At 42.2% G+C, this 15,642-nt stretch overlaps 1 protein-coding gene and 1 non-coding gene across 2 annotated transcripts in view; one reads left to right on the plus strand and one right to left on the minus strand.

Moving 5' to 3' along the window:
* PIEZO2 (piezo type mechanosensitive ion channel component 2) overlaps positions 1-15,642 on the plus strand; it is a 1,301,103-nt gene that overhangs the window by 499,156 nt on the left and 786,305 nt on the right. The window lies entirely within an intron of this gene.
* On the minus strand, positions 12,637-12,708 carry TRNAT-UGU. Its single transcript has one exon. It is a non-coding gene; the product is annotated as a tRNA-Thr (tRNA).

Consider the following 15,642-nt stretch of genomic DNA (forward strand, 5'->3'; position numbering starts at 1 on the left):
GTTTCAGGGGCTTTCTGGGGAGGGGTTGAGTTATCCTGCTAACCTAGCTGAATATTGGGTATGTCCAGTCTTCACCCCCAAATCCTTTAGATGTTCCCTCCCCCTGTCCCAGTGTTTTCCAAAATCAGAAGCCCCCCCTGCAAGGATTTACAACATTGTGGTGCTCCCCCCCCCCCCAGATACTTTATATTTGATTGCCAGGAGCAAGGGACCCCCTTTCCGGCTCCCGGCATCTCCGCGTTGCTCTAAGAGAGACAAGACTAGAAGCATAAGCCTATATGTAGCTGGATAACTTTATCCTGCTGAATATGTGGGACAGAAAGTTGACTGGCTATTGAATATTGGCCTCTTGAATATGTGGGACAAGTTAACAGCCTATTGAATATTGGCCTCTAAGAGACTATTGTCAAACCAATATAAAAATAGATTTTTAGTATGTGAGACAACATTATCCATTGTTGCTTGCTCTGGTGCTAAAATAATGTCTAAGATTTATCCACAGCAATGCATGTTGTACCAATTGCTTTAGTCCTAAAACACTCATTGTGGCTAAAAACACTTGAACTGCAGCAGATTTAAATCATCAAAATGCATATTAAAATTTGCAAATATGATGAAATGTTTATATTGTAAAGACAATGAGATAATGCCATCTATTACCAATAAGATTTTTGGGCAGGTTACAGGTATATTCTTACCTTCAAGAACCTTCACTCTGCAGCTCCTCATCACCTCTCATCTCTTATCTCTCCCTTCACCCCTTCCTTGTGAACTCTGTTCATCAGATAAGTCACTTCTGTTAGTGCCCTTTTCTTCTGTTGCAACAGATGCTTGGAATACACTTCCTGTGTTGGTGCATCATGCTTCCAGTCTAAAAACCCATCTTTTAAATCCTAATCCCTGATTATTCTTCTTACAGCCATATTGATTATAACCATTTTCTTAGCAAATTAAATTCCCAAAGTCCTTTTTGCACTGTATATTTGATTAGATTGTAAGCTCTACAGAAAAGGGGCTGTCTCTTGTGTTTTTTGTACAGTGCAGTGTACTTCAAGTAGTGCTATAGAAGTGATAAGTAGTAGTGCTAGAAGCAATTATGTTCCTGAAGTATCTGATCTGGGCCATTAGAGAACAATCGGGGATAAATGTCATAGCAGAAATAAGACAGAAATTTAGAATTACTCCACATTACCTCTTTTACCCTTAAAGATCCCTAAACAATATTATGTTTGAAGCTATTTATATAGTATACATTATGTAAACTGTAATTAGCAATAATTAAGCAGCTTTTTAAATTCTTGTCATCTATTATGAGTGCAGTGTGGTGATATTTACCTTGAATGGGCTGATAAGCAGAAAACCCTAGAGAAGAGAAACCCTAAGGGATTTGAAATGAAAACCTTTCACTCTGTGTGGGAAACCCCCCACAAGGTCATAGGATCAGACTTGGTCCAGGAGACTCCTAGTGAGCCCCTATACCTGGAACCAGATTGAGACAGGGCCTACACAAACATTTAAAAAATGCAATTGTCAATAAAATCGACTACTTCCCTGCAGTATTAACGTATGCCAGTTCTCCTATTTCTTTCTCACTATCATGTGAGAATAGGAAAGGATCTAAAAACGTTTTATGTAAGAGTTTGATGGAATACAACTTCCAAACAAATCTGGTGCTAATTTTCAGTTCAGTGCCCATTTGATTTTTGTAGAAAGCCAATTTCAGACTAATTTTATACAGTGAGGATATTTATTAATTTTGCTAGTGTGAAACTGTCTTCCAAATTTAATTAGTAGGAAGTTTAAATGAAGGCTAGCTGTTTGTTAAGTAAGGATTTTCTAATGTTTTATACTAAAGTACAAAAATGTATCATCGATTGAGACTCTGAATCCTTATACTTTAAAAATGGTTTCATCAGACATGTCTATATGGGGAAGAGAACAGGATTTGGGCTAAGGTATGGATGAGTTTGTAGTTTTGATCAGCCTTGCCTCATTCATTTGAATATATCTGTCCTGAAAGACAAAAGTTCTGGCAGAGCTTGTGATCACTATACATACTGAAGACACCGGGTCTGGATTTTAAAAAATCTGTGTGACAGGTTCAAATACATTGACATGAGCACTACTGTGAGCTTCCATCAATTACTGCTAGCATCATAATAGGGATTCATTTTGTGATCTTTATGGATGTTTACAGATAAACAACTAAAAGACAGAGGGAATGAAATTTTAATAGCCTGTCAACTACATGGAAGTATACACTAATTCATCAGAGGATGTTTTTATTTATTTAGCTGTAGCACTAAGCATCTATTTTGCTTACTCGCTAATGTACTATACAGTATGTTAAACTGGCGTGCAGGTAGTAGCTTTTTGCTAGCATCAATATTAGACACAGCTTTTTAAGTATATTCAATTTCCATTAACTGTGCAAAATATACATAGAGTATATATTAAGTTTGGCAAGGTTACCATGCACTTTGGACTAATTAAGTTTATATCCTGCTCTTAGTAGTTGTGGGAGCAGTAAATCAGGACAGTGGCTTAAGTAATGGAAAATGAACAATAAAGAAACACTCAAGAGTAATTCCATTCTTTGCTATTTGACAACAAATATATTTAACTAGTAATTCCAACTGAATGAAACTAGAAAAAGATCTCACTCATTAAAACTAATAGTATTATTTTTCTTTTTTGGATGGTATTTCTTTAAAGAAGTAAATCGAGGCAGGTGCATTTGCCTTTCTAGAATTCTCATTGCCTATCCTTGTTCAAGAAAAACAAAGTTTGGGGTAGGCGGAGGGAAGGGGAGAAATAAGAATCTTGGATTATTGTATAATAATTATTGGGGTTATATTTTTTAATATTTGCTGCACAAAATTTGAGTATGCAGCAGGAGTGAACTTACTGACAAAATTGTACCTAAACCAGCAAAACTGGTTTCCTGCTGCACTTATTGATTACTCACACTGAGCTTGATATGCACAAATTCTTTTGGCCTGTGGAGAATAAATAAAGCTAAAACCTAAACAGCAGCTATCATATAAACAATTCTTTGTAAAAGAAGACAACATATTTTTCACAGCTAAAATGAAAAAAAAGATATTCAGAGCATGTACATAAGAAGGAACCAAGGTAGATGCTCCATTAATGCCATCTTCTCCATCTCCACCCACAGACATGCCAACAAATAGTCATTCAGCCAAATAACACATGAGCTCTTTATTTTCCTCTGGTAGTCCTCAATCGAAAATGCATCTTTTCCTGTTCAAGCAGAAGTAACTGACAGGAGTACAGCCACACCTGGAGAGCTTCTATTATAATCTGAGTGGGTTTTTTTAGCACGTATAAATCTCCTTTCCATCTAGGATCCAATTGCAGGGTGTTCATCATGAACTGAGGACTAGTCCCTTTTGGGGGCTTTTTGCCTCAGTCTGAGAACCAGTTTAACATAAAGGTTTAAGGCCCTGCTATCTGACCCCATTGGGGACAGGATGATATTATAAATATTGCTCAAAATCTCCTGATCCATTTCACCTATGTTTTGCATCAATTTCCAAGATTTAAAGGTAAAAGTTCAACATCCTCTTGTATTGTCTATATTGTTATCTTCCTTTTTGGTGTTTTCATCCTGCCAGGATGACATCATATTATTAATTTTGTTTGGTCTATGACAAAACATCAAAAAGTTGTGGAAAGCATCCTGTTTAGTGCATGAACCAAAGACCTAGGAAACCAAATACACTTTTAATCACAAAAAACACCTCCTAAAAACTTTCAAACGACATTTAAATGCAACCAATCAAAGTAACCTTCATCTACATAATCTGACAATGCAAAACTACAACTATCTCCTCCACTTCTATTGTATATATACGACACAGTTTTGAAGAGAGCCTTTAAGACACAACATCTTGCCCAAGAAATAGCAGTGAGCCCCAGTAGCATTGATATACTACTAAGAACATTTCAACACCAAACTCTCATCAAGTCTTCACTACTCTAAAAGGTCCTCTCTGGTATTGCATAACTATTTGCAAAGTATGCCACTAAAATGTTGGAAATCATTTGTAGCTTTTTACTCTTGCATCACTGGAATTTGTTGCCAGAGGATGTGGTTAGTGCAGTTAGTATAGTTGTGTTTAAAAAAGGATTGGATAAGTTCTTGGAGAAGAAGTCCATTACCTGCTATTAAGTTGACAGCCACTGCTATTACTAGCAACAGTAACATGGAATAGACTTAGTTTTTGGGTACTTGCCAGGTTCTTATGGCCTGGATTGGCCACTGTTGTGTTACACGCCCCACCCGCGGCCGCCCCGTGCACAGGACCGCTCACCTGCATAGTTCCTCTGCAGGTCCCGGGACAACCTCCCTCTCGGTAGTTGCTAGGCCCTGGCGGCCCACGGCTTCAGTCTCCGGGCCTTCCACTGCATGCCAGGCCTCAAGCCAAGGTTCAGCATCTTCCTCCATGCTAGCCACGCCCCTATGTGTGCACAGCCTGCCCCGAGACTTGTAGGGCCAAGGGCAGGTCCGAGTTCCGCGGCGCGCCCTGATTGATCTACAACAGTGGTTCTCAACCTTTCTAATGCCGTGACCCCGAAATACAGTTCCTCATGTTGCGGTGACCCCTCGCCCCGCCCTCGCCCCGCCCTCGCCCCGCGAGGGCGGGGCGAGGGCGGGGTGAGGGTGGGGCTTTGGTCATATGGGGGCAGGGTTATGGATGGGGTTGGATTTTAGTGCATACTTATTTATTATGACATTTATAAACAGAACCACCATTCCTCATAAAACAATAAAATTAAGAAACATAAAGCATCAGTTATAATAGTAAAACCATACTAATAAAAGAATATTTTAAAATTACTGATAAATAGAATTTCTATTAATTAAAATCATATACATTTTTATAATTTCCCAAACACCAATAATATTTCAAAACAGCACATATATCAAATAACACACAATAATTAAAACTAATATGGATTTTAAAAAGCCCCTGCTGTCCATACATGGGAGCTCTTGATTTCCAGTCACCCTGATATTGTCGAGGATTAGGAGGTTATCCTCTCTCTCTCACACATACACTCACATGTCCATTCTCTCTCACACATACACTGTCACATACATACACATTCATGCTCTTATACCCACCATAACCTCTCACTCTCACAGACACTGATACACTCTCAGGGTGTAAGACACTCTCCCCCCCCCCCCCCCCCCCCCCACTCACACACACACACTCTTACTCCCCTGGATTTTCTCATACACACTCATGCTCTCACTCTTACTGGCTCCCTCACAACCTCAGAGCCTCTCAGATAAAACTCTATGCAGCAGAAATAATGCTGAATGTTGAGAATTGTGTTATGCAGACTAATCTGGAAAATGCACTAATTTCTACATGAGTCATAATGAATCAGTCCTCAGCTGTAGGCATCAATTGATTATCCTGGCTCCCTTTATTTTTGCCAAATACAGTTCATGTGTAACAGCAATCCTAATTCTCCACCAGATCAAGCTGATTTCACATCCCACTTCATACTTTGTCACCTCCAGCTGAGTCAAACAATTAATCTAATTACTGCCACTGCTGCCACGTGGCTATTGGGGAGGCACTGATTGCTGCTATTGGCACTGAAGCCCATTCTGCTGCCTCCTCTGTGCAGGCCCCGTGGGTTTCTATTTCCTCCATGTTGATCTCGTACATTGTGAGATCCGCCATAGAGAAAGTGCTACTCTTGCACATTCCCAAAGATTACATGTGCCAATCAGTAAAAAGTAATTTATTTTTTTTTTACATCTGCTTCCCTTTCTAATTTTTTGCCATTTCCTTTTATATTGCCTTTTTTTTTCTATTTCTTTTCTCTCCACCTGTCTTCTTCCCTCAAACACACAGTCAGGTTCTCATGCATTTCTCTCTCACACACACATACACAGGCTCTCACTGGCACAGGCTGTCTGAGTCTCACACACAGGCTCTCTCACACCCCCACATGCTGCCTTGCTCAAGCACAGGCTCTCACTCTTACATGCTGTCTCTTTCACACACACAGAGGCTATGACATGCTGTCTCTGCAAACACACACAGTCTCTCAACTCATCTCATACTCGCACACACCTCTCTCTCACCTCTGGGCCTCTTCTTTACGGGTTGCCACAGGATGGGCTCTGCAGTGGCCCTAGTCTTCCCGGCCCCGCTGCTCCTCTTCTGCACGCGGCTGAAGCGCCTCTTCTACCCACGCGGCTGACGCTCCTCCTCCTTCCTCCCCGTGCGGCTCCGGCAACATTTGTCTTCCGGGGCAGGGCGGGCAGGAAGGAAGTAGGAGGAGCACCTGCAGTGGCTGATACACCTCCTTCCTGCCTGCGCGGCTCCAGCAACATACGTCACTGCGACGCGCTAGCTTTTTGGGCCATGTCTCTTCCCTTTTGGGGTTGGAGGAGGCAGGTTGCCAGCTTCGCCCCGCCTCCCCGCAGCAGCCGCGGCGCCGCGGACCGGCAAAAAACCCCAACGGCCCGGTACTGGTCCGCGGACCGGTGGTTGGGGACCTACTTTAGATGACCCCTGCGTTTTGGTCGTTCGACCCCCGCCGGGGTCGCGACCCACAGGTTGAGAACCGCTGATCTACAATATAAGGAAGTTCCTGACTTCACTTCCTTGCCTTGGCATGTGGTGCAGTGCCTAAAGTAAAGAGACCTTGATCTGAAAAGTCATGGGTTCATGTCCCACTCTCAGGGCTTCCTAGAGTTGATTCCAAGTTCATGGGTCCCAGCCCACACATTCCTGAATCCAAAACACTCATTTCCAAGCTTGTGGGTCCCAGCTCCCACTTCAAGAATTCCAAGAACATCTACAATGACTGGAACCAGAATATCTCTGCCTTGTTCAACTACTTGCCCTGGACCTTGCTCCTCTCGATCGGTTCTGTCTGGTCTTCCGTGTTCCTGCTGATGGCTGGAGAAGTGGCCTGGCAGGATGAAGATCGAGCACTGCATCGGGTCAGCTTGTATGCTAGATTGTCTCTGCACTTGTTCCTAGTCTCGTTCCAGGATCCTTCCGTTCCTGAGTCCTGCCTGTTCCTGTGTTCCTCTATCTGCCTTCCCAGGTAGTACCCTTGGACTGACTTCTGGTACTGACCTCAGCATGTTCCTGTCTGCTGCCTGCCTCTAGACCTCTACTTGCCTTTGACTACCTGTGGTATCTGACCCTTGCTTCGGTGACTACTGTTTGGACTGACACATTGACCTTTCACCTGCCTGACCATGCCTCCAGATTCTGGCTCTGTTCCTCGCCTTGTTGTCACCAATTCTGTTCTGGTTCTCCCTGCTCCAGGTTGAACCTGACTGCGCTCTGTCTGTGGGCATGCTGGGCTATCATTCTCCCAGGAGACCCTGCAAGGCCCATCTAAGTCCAAGTGGCCTGGGTCCCTATGGGCTCCTCCCGGGGGGAACTCTGGCTTCCAGAGGTGAAGCTTTATCTAGCCTCTGTCTCCTTCAGTGCTCTGCCCCCTGGGGCCAGTTACCTCCTGTTCCCTTTCAGGAGCCATTCCATCCTTGCCCCAGGGTCCATCCCTGAGCACAACATGTTGGAAACAGGATGCTGGGCTTGATGGATCCTTGGTCTGACCCAGTATGGCATGTTCTTCTTATGAGATGCTTGCCTTCATCCATTTCCACTTGTTGATGAGGTAGGAGAGAGTAATTCTGCAGGAATAATGAATAGGGATATACATTCTTTTGAAATGAATGAGTAAAACACAATGAATTAGTGTATTTTTGTTTCATTTGTAGATCCTAGAAATGAATGGGGGGGCCGGGTCCTATGAATGAAAGAACAGTTTTTATTTCATTTGTTTGCTATTCAAGTCTAATGATATATTATGCTGAGCAAAAAGAAATACTGGTAACTATAGCATCCAACTCTTGTCTGTGTAACCTCACAACCTTATCAGAGCCAAGGCAGGACAAGTTAGCAAGGAAACCATATAAAGGACAAATCATAGCGCAGCATCAGTTTAACTATACTATAGCTGTTAGCTTGATAAAGTGATGCTGACCTTCTCCCTCTGTAAACTCTGAGCATGTGCAGGAAACACTGTATTTCCTCTCTAGCAGTTGGTAAGGAATGACATGTTTGGAGAAGCCTTATCAGAGTTAAAAAAAAATCTTGAAACTTTTGGATTTTACACTGGTAAAGGGCTGCTTCTGATCTTCTGTGTGCTATAGTTGTCTCACTCACTATGCTAAGAAGACAGAGGCAGTGACACTATTGCTGTTTTTAATTTTTCTCTTCACTGAGGGAGAATCTGGGAAGCAGACAGTGTGGAGACAGTAGTGTTAGTTATTATTTTGTCTCTAGCTGGACACCAGTGAGGTAAGCACACTGACAGACTGAAAATGAAGAAAGTATTAGGGATGTGCCGCAGGAACGGATTCGTCACATTCGGTATTCGTATTCGTTGGGACCCAAATCCATTGCATCCGTTCTCGGGGGACCCCGAGCCGTTCATTAGTTACATATGTATTTGTTTCCCAAAAAAACCCCATCCCAACCCTTTAAATTTAATTTACTACAACCCCCCAACCTCCTGACCCCCCCCAAGACTTGCCAAAAGTCCCTGTGGTCCAGCGGGGGTCCTGGAGTGATCTCCTGCACTCGGGCCGTCGGCTGCCGATATTCAAAATGGCGCCGATAGTCTTTGCCCTTTCTATGTCACAGGGGCTACCGGTGCCATTGGTCAGCCCCTGTCACATGGTAGGAGCAATGGACAGCCGGCGCCATCTTGTGCTCCTACCATGTGACAGGGGCCGACCAATGGCACCGGTAGCCCCTGTGACATAGTAAGGGCAAAGGCTATCGGCGCCATTTTGAAAACCTGCAGCCAACAGCCCGAGTGCAGGAGATCGCTCCAGGACCCCCGCTGGACCACCAGGGACTTTTGGCAAGTCTTGGGGGGGGTCAGGAGGGTGGGGGTTTATTCATTAGTGATACGTTGTATTCATGGGGGTTCTCCATACGTTTCATGACCCCCACGAATACAATGAATATGGCATATAAATTGCGGATTGCCAATATGTTGCAAACGAATGCATACCCCTAGAAAGTATTACCAGGTTACCAGTCTTTTTGCTTCTATTAATGTTCAACAATTATTTTGTGGATTGGAAAAATAGTCACACTTGTAAAGGTCTGTAAATATATGTGTGTGTGTGTGTCTGTGTCTGTGTATGTGTCTGTGTATATGTATGTGTGACAGATAGTTCTCCATACTGTGAGTGAGGGTACAGTTACAATATCAATAAAGCAATTCCTCTGTAATATCCAAAACTCCAATAGGCTTAGAAACATGGTAGAAAAAGAACTAATAGCCTATCTAGTCTGCCCATCTGCCCAACTAATTTAGCTTTAGAATTCCCATCACTCCCTCAAAGATCCTCTGTGTTTATCTTATGCTTTCTTGAATTCAGATACCTTTTTGTTTCATCACCTCCACTGGGAGACTGTTCCATGCATCCACCAGTTTTTCTGTAAAGAAATATTTCCTAAGATTACTACTGAATCTAACCATTCTAGGTTTATTTATTTAAATAGAAAGCTTTGGGATATTTAAATGTCTCTCTTATATCTCCCCTATCTTGTCTTTCCTCTAGGGTATACATGTTTAGATCTTTAAGTCTATCTCCATATGATTTAGAACAAACACCACTGACCATTTTATTAACCATCCTCTGACCAACTCCAACCAGTTTATATCCTTTTGAAGGTGCAGTCTCCAGAATTGTACCCAGTGTTCCAAATGAGGCCTCACCATCATCTCCTTTTTTCTACTAACCATTCCTCTTCCTATACAGCCAATCATCTTTCTGCCTTTTGCCATTGTTTATCTACCTGTTTGGCCACCTTAAGATCATCATATACGATGAACCCCATATCCCACTCTTTTGTGCTTAGAAGAATTTCACCTCCAATACTGTACCTCTCCCTTGGATTTTTGCATCCTAAATGCAATACTCTATATTTTTTAGCATTAAATCTTAGCTACAAGACCCTAGACCATTCCACGAGCTTTGCTATATCCTTAATCATTTTTCCATTCCTTCCTGGCTGTCCTACCCTTTGTAGATGTTGGTATTATCAGCATTTTAATTATTTTTGTGTTTTAATGTGTGTTTATTGTTTGTATTTTGGTTTGCTATATTGTATTACCTTTTTGATTTTTATTTGTATATTGATTTACTATATTGTATTACTTTTTACATTTTTATAGTACACCATTTTGATGTGATTGTGAAAATTGATATATAAAAATAAATTACGATTACCAAACCTTTCCTGACAATGCTTCTGCTATATGTCACTCACAAAAATGTTGAAAAGGACCAATCCCAGAGGTACAATGCTAGTAATGTCCTCCTCATTGGAGTAAACTCCATTTATCTCTTCCTATATTTCCTTTCACTCAGCCAGTTTCTAATCCATTCAGTCACTTTAGGTCCCATACCAAGGGTATGCAATTTATTTAAAAGTCATCTATGTATGTTAAAGGCCTTACTGAAATCAAAGTAATGCTCTCCCTGATCCAACTATCTAGTCACCCAATCAAAGAAATTGATTGATAGTGCACTTCAACAAATTCCATCATGTCAGGAAAAGGGAGATGAAGGGCAGAGGAATTGGTGAAGAGCCTGCCCAGCCTAGTAGCAGGAATACAAATGGCCACTAAATCGAAGAGAGACTTTTCTAGATGCAAAATGGCAAGAGAGGAAGGCAATGCAAGGCAGAAGCAGTTGAAATTTGGAATTCTTGTACCATAGCCACCTAATCCTCCCCCTCGTGTTTTGGAGCACAAGAAATAGGCAGGAGAACCATCTAAGCTGGCATTAGCAGGTCAGGGGCATGGGCAGAGGCATGAATGGGCAGCAGAAGTGCATTAGTCAAAACCAGAAGCACACTCCTGTACATTGGTTATTGCTTCTGAGGCAATGGTGGCAGTATTTTCAATAATTGATTATGAAGAAGCATCTTGCTGGGATTCCTTGAAACAGAAATTGAATAGCTAATAGCAATGAATAGCACAGTAGCACAATAATGATGGCACAAAAGGACCAAATGGTCCATCCAGTTTGTCCAGCAAGTTTCTTATGGTAGTAATTGCCATTCTGTGCATTTACCCCCATGTTTCTGTTAAGGGTAGTAACTGCCACTCCATCCAGGTATATCAGAGAAAGAAGGGAGGCTAGCAGTGGTATAACGAAATTGAAAGTGTGTGGAGAGAGACAAAGAAATGGCATAAACATCAAACAAATAATTCAGTTTGGTGTTCATTAAAGAAGTCCCTGGAGAAGGTCTGCTACTGGTTGGCAGGACCATAAATGGGAATGGGGTAGGTGAAACTCCGTTTACAGAAAATAATGTATGGGAAGAGCTAGGCAAACTGAAAGTGGACAAGGCCATGGGTCCGGATGGCATACATTCCAGGATACTGCGGGAACTCAGAGATTTGCCACAGGATCCACTGAATGATCTGTTCAATAGATCTCTGGAAATGGGAGAGGTGCTATGGGATTGGAGAAGAGTGGTTGTGGTCCCACTTCACAACAGTGGTATCAGAGAAGAGGCTGGAAACTACAGGCCGCTTAGCCTCACCTCAGTGGTGGGAAAATCAATGGAGAGTCTGCTGAGGGAAAGGATAGTGAAGTATTTATAGATTGCTGGTCCTGAGGCAGCATGGATTCACAACAGGAAGGTCATGTCAGACAAATCTGATTGATGTTTTTATTAGATAATTAGAGAATTGGATGAAGGAAGAGTGTTTGATGTGATCTACTTGGATTTCAACAAAGCTTTTGATATGGTCTCACGTGGGAGGCTTGTGAATAAAATGAGAAGCTTGGGAGTGAGCACCAAGGGAAAGGTTCATAAAATAGAAATTGTCATAATGCCTCTGTATCACTCCTTGGTGAGACAGCACCTTGAATTGTGTGTATAATATTGGTCGCCACATCTCAAAAAAGATATAGTTGCAATGGAGAAGGTACAGAGAAGGGCAACCAAAATCATAAAGGGGGTGGAACAGCTCCCCTATGAGGAAAGGCTGAAGAGGTTAGGGATGTTCAGCTTGGAGAAGAGACGGCTGAGGGGGGATATGATAGAGATGTTTATGATCATGAGAGGTCTTAAACGAGTAGATGTGAATCGGTTTTTTTACACTTTCAGATAATAGAAGGTCTAGGGGGCATTCCATGAAGTTAGCAAGTAGCACATTTAAGAGTAACTGGAAAAAAATATTCTTCACTCAACACACAATTAAGCTCTGGAATGTGTTGCCAGAGGATGTGGTTAGTGCAGTTAGTGTAGCTGGGTTCAAAAAAGATTTGGATAAGTTCTTGGAGGAGAAGTCCATTAACTGCATTTGTGGTCATAACTGCCCTTCCTAGTCACTTTTCTGCTTTGTTGAGTTATTCTCTCTTCCCTTTTCCTGTATTGCTTGGTGGTGACATGATAATTTCACTGGCCACCTCCGCTCCCTAGTTTAAATGCCTGATAATATAGATCTGAATTCTTTACTTAGGATCCTCTTTTTTGCCATAGATAAATGTAGGCTTTTTTTCTGGACTGGCAAATGCATAGTTGTAGGCTCTGATGAGAATTGACTTCATGCCCCTGGTTTACAAGACCAGTGCTCTAACCACTGAGCTACAGAGCCAGAATAAAGAATTATTTTATTCTCAGTAGTATAAAATTTAGTAGTCTGTCTGGATTCACCCACATTTTGAACGATGAAGAATTTCTAGTAGAAAGATGTTCACTAACTTTGGCATATTAACAATGGTACACACATTTGTATAATTCATTTGCTTCAGTGATAAAATGTGCCATTTATTATTAATGTTGATGTGCTGAATTCAAATATGACAACTAACCCAGCTGATTGGCTACTGTTTCCATTATATTTAAGTTTTTACATTTTACGTCTAAGTCTATTGCATAGATAGTTCATAGATAGTAGACTATTAATCATAAATGCAAACTTAGGACTTTTCATGTATATATGATTGCATAATATTTCACCTGTACTGATCATGTAACACTTTAAAAATTAAAGCAGAAAAAGGATTATAGAAATAAAATTAAATATGAAACAAAAAGCCAAAAACAATTATGTATATGGATGTACATAGTTTAGTCCTTATTCAGTGGCTGCTCCGCTCTTCTTGGCTTGTCTTTTAATTTCATTAAATGGAACATCTCTTGTCACTGTCCAGCAATAGTCTGCAAGCACTGATAAGCTCCATTTGCTCTGATAGTGTTTTTCCATTGCTACCTTGTCCTGGTGAAATTACTTGCCATTCTCATTGCTCAGAGTGCCGCAGTTTGGTGGAAAAAAATCTAGATGAGCATGCTAAAAATGTCTTTAGTGACATGTTGCAGCCATTTTTTAAGATGGTGCCAGCCGTCCATTGCTCCTATCATGTGACAGAGGCCGGCCAATGGCACCAATAGCCCCTGTCACATGGTAAGGGCAAAGAGCCACCGGCGCCATTTTGATTACTGGCAGCCGACGGCCCGAGAGTGGGAGATCGCTCCCGGGACCCCTGCTGGACCACCAGGGACTTTTGGCAAGTCTTGGGGGGGATGGGAGGGTGGGGGGTTGTAGTTAATTAAACTTTCGGGGTAGCCAAAAAAAAATCGGCCCAAACCACGGGAAAATGAAATTTCTCGCGGCGGGCCAATAACGAAGGCAAAACCAAATGTTCGGCCCAATCACATCTCTACCCATTACTGCATTGGAAGCTAAGATACTACTCAAATTTTCTTCAGCTACTTATTTCTCCTATTTTGCTTCTGTCTGATATGTGGCTGAATAATTTAAAAAGATATTCTTTAATACATAGTATTCTTATTCTGCTGGTTCGTTCTTTGTGTTGTGGTATTATCTTGTTAGACATTTTAAATCCTCTATGTAGAAAGAAGTGCAGGCGCCATCTACCAAATTTTCTGGGTGTGGTGTATAATCAGTTACACAGCAAGAGGTATCCATCTAAGCACTACCAAATTCTAAAAACACATAGAATTCAAGCATATGTGGCCTGGCTGAGGGCTGAACAGCTTACCTGGTTCCTGCTTGGCTAAGTTTAAAAGTCTAATTTAATATATCTTTAATCTTTATTTTTCCCAATATCTTTTGCTTTATCGCTGGATGCTGGGACTATGTATAGAGCAATAAATGATTATATGGTAAGGATGGCCTACATTTGTCTTTGAAGTCAGATGTAGTCATACTACTACTATTAGGATCATAACTGCCGCTCAGTGTGGGTAATTCCCTTGGCCTCCTCCTTGGCCTATGCTATCACTATCCCTTTACTTTTTTTTTAAGGATCTTCTGTGTTTATCCAATGATGTCTTGAAGTCTGTTACCATTTTAGCTTTCAACATGCATTTCAAGAGGGCATTCCAGACATCCACCACCCATTTTATAAAACAGTATTTCATGATGGTGTTTCTGAGTCTTGTGAGGCATTGTTGGGTGGTTCTTGCCTCTTGCCAGCAGAGAGCCTCTGTGTCCCTCTTGTACCTTTAGATGGTCCTCCCAGCTCTATGGCCCACACTTCTAGATGGCATCCATCTTGTTCCTGTTTGGACAGCTATTCCAGACTCACAGTCTGTACCTTGCCTTACATTTGGTCCTAGGTTCAGTCCTACATTTCATGTTTCTGTTTACTCCTAGATTGCTTCATGTATCATGTGTTCCTGTTTAATTCCAGATTGCTTTGTGTATCCTTGAATACTGTTAAATTCTAGATTGCTTCATGTATCCTGTATTTCTGAAGTGCTACTACCTGTTGGTCCCTTGGTATCTTCAGATTTTCCTGCCGTGGTCCTGCTCTACTTCAGTGGGTACCTTTACATCTTCAGTTTAGGTTGTACGTTGTCAAGTGTTGTCTTGTGTTTTCTGTTATTCCTGTCCAAGTCCTTCCAGCCGCCAGCACCTGAGGGCCCAAACTGAGGAGAAGATGGCTGTTGCAAGCAGAAAACATCCTGCTTTTGCTCCAGTTAGAAACCACCAGTCTCGGAGGAAGTGATGTCATCTACCCAAATTGTGGCGTGAGGCTTGAGTTCCCCGCTTATCAAGAAGTAAATCCCCCGCTAAGCGCACCATCCGTGGGTCCTTTGAGACTAAAATCACAGGCAATAAAAGAACATCTACAGTGATGTCGGTAAGGAAGAAAACCGTGGACCTCCACCAGTTTTCTTTTGAGGGGGAACCCGATAAACGTAAGGAAGGCCTTGTGACATCCAGGCAGGGAGAGGCTGCGATTGTGGAGAGCCCGGAACGCCAGCGAACGAGCTCCCCGGTGGCAGGAGGAGGCTTGGTAGACCCCGATATTTCCAGAGCAGATTTCCAGGCTTGGTTTCAGGAAATTCAGGATGGAATGGGAGCACTCAAGACTGAATTCCAACAATTAGCAGCAGATCTGCGGCGCAAGCATGAGGAGCTGGGGGTGCAGGTGCCCTCTGTGGAAAGCCAGGTGACAGAGCAGGAGACAGCTTTAAAGGCAGCGAGCTCAGAAGTCTCTATGCTCAAACAAAAACAGGAAGACCAAAATGCATGGCTAGAGGACCTAAAGAATAGGTC

This window comes from Rhinatrema bivittatum, chromosome 2, assembly GCF_901001135.1.
Source record: "Rhinatrema bivittatum chromosome 2, aRhiBiv1.1, whole genome shotgun sequence".
In the NCBI taxonomy this organism is placed as follows: domain Eukaryota; kingdom Metazoa; phylum Chordata; class Amphibia; order Gymnophiona; family Rhinatrematidae; genus Rhinatrema; species Rhinatrema bivittatum.